This window comes from Hippocampus comes, unplaced genomic scaffold, assembly GCF_001891065.2.
Source record: "Hippocampus comes isolate QL1 unplaced genomic scaffold, H_comes_QL1_v1.1 scaffold638, whole genome shotgun sequence".
NCBI lineage: Eukaryota > Metazoa > Chordata > Actinopteri > Syngnathiformes > Syngnathidae > Hippocampus > Hippocampus comes.
The window spans coordinates 21,310-23,081 of record NW_017805634.1 but is presented as its reverse complement, the minus strand read 5'-3'; the positions used below and the strand labels follow the sequence as shown (position 1 = coordinate 23,081).

The 1,772-nt window shown below is 43.2% G+C and overlaps 1 long non-coding RNA gene across 1 annotated transcript in view; it reads left to right on the top strand.

Moving 5' to 3' along the window:
- The window catches only part of LOC109522861 (uncharacterized), an 11,638-nt gene that overhangs the window by 6,129 nt on the left and 3,737 nt on the right, over positions 1-1,772 (top strand). Inside the window, exon 2 of the long non-coding RNA XR_002169640.1 lies at positions 1,624-1,628. This is a non-coding gene — a long non-coding RNA (uncharacterized LOC109522861). The remainder of the gene's footprint in view (positions 1-1,623; positions 1,629-1,772) is intronic.

Here is a 1,772-nt window from a genome sequence, read left to right as displayed (position 1 = left end):
AATATTCACATTTAACTTGGTGTTACCAGGTGGCCGTAAGTCATAGACCTGGGTACCGTGAAATAGTATTGGATTGCGTTAAGGCAATTTGTTTGTGTCTTTTGACCAACTGTGGACCATCCATAACCCACCCATCAACAGACAGAAATAGCTCAGGTAGGAGAGTGTCACACTCAAACTATAAAGGTCTGGTGTTCAACCCTGCATTTTGGCATGTAAGGCACAGAGATTTTTTTTTTTTTTTGTTCTGATGACTGCACGACGATGTGTCTTGTGACTCACTGTTGTCATTTCACCGATAACTTCCCATTAATCGACTGGTGAAAAGGCCACATCCAACAAACACCAGGCTGAAATAGCTCACTTGGGAGGGCGTTACACTCAAGATCTAAAGTCACTTGGTGCAACCCCGGGTTTGGGCATGTAAAGCACAGAAATTGTTTCTATAATGCAATTACTGTACAACGATGTGTCCTTTGACGTGCTGTTGTCATTTTGGTTGACAAGATCCCATTAATTGATTGGTGAAAAGGCCTGAGCGAACTTCAGATGAGGCCGAAATCGCTCATTTGGGAGAGCGTGAGCCTGAAAATCTACCCTGGGTTTTGGCATGGAAGGCACCAAATTCATTTCTTTGTTGCAATTACTGTACGACGATGTGTCCTGTGACTCGCTGTTGTTATTTTGGCCGATAAGATCCCATTCATTGACTGTTGAAAAGGGCTGAGTTAAAGCCACAAGAGGGAGAGCATGAACCTGACGACTGAATGGTCACTGGTTCAACCCCAGGTTTCAGCACTACAGTTGTTGTGATTTCTCAACTGTACTACGATGTGTCATGTGACTCACTGTTTGAGATTTTGGCCAAGATCCTATTAATTGACTGGTGAAAAGGGCTTATTTAAAACCACGAGAGGCTGAAATAGCTCAGTTAGGAGAGGGTGAGACGAAAGATCTAAAGGTCCCTCGTTCAACCCCAGGTTTCGGCATGTAAGGCACAGAATTAATTTCTTTGTTGCGATTACTGTTCCACGATGTGTCCTCTGACTTGCTGTTGTGATTTTGGCCGATAAGATCCCATTAATTGACTGGTGAAAATGGCTTAGTCAATTCCAACAGCGGCAAGACAGAATTAATTTCTTTGTTGCGATTACTGTTCCACGATGTGTCCTCTGACTTGCTGTTGTGATTTTGGCCGATAAGATCCCATTAATTGACTGGTGAAAAGGGCTTCGTCAATTCCAACAGCGGCAAATATAGATCAGTTGGGAGAGTGTTTGACTGCAGACTGTACCTCAAGGTACCTGTTTCAACCCTAGGTTTCGGCATTTGAGACACAGACACACACTTTCTTGTCAAATGTGCTGCATATGCAACGTACAGCACAGATGAAATTTCTTTGTTGCAATTACTGTACTACGATGTGTCCTGTGACTCACTGATCTGATTTTGGCTGATAAGATCTCATCAATTGACTGGTGAAAAGGGCTGAAGAAACTCCACAAAAGGCCAAAATAGCACCGTACGAAGAGCATTAGACTGAAGATCTAAAGGTCCCTGGCTCGATGCGGGTTTTCGGCATGTAAGGCATAGAATTCATTTCTTTGATGTGATTACTGTAAGACAATGTGACTCGGTTGTGATTTTGACCGATAAGATCCCATTGATTGACTGGTGAAAAGGGCTTGGTTAAAGCCAAAGAGGCCGAAATACCTCAGTTGTGAGAGCATTAGTCTGAAGATCTAAAGGTCCCTGCTTCAACCCTTTGTTTC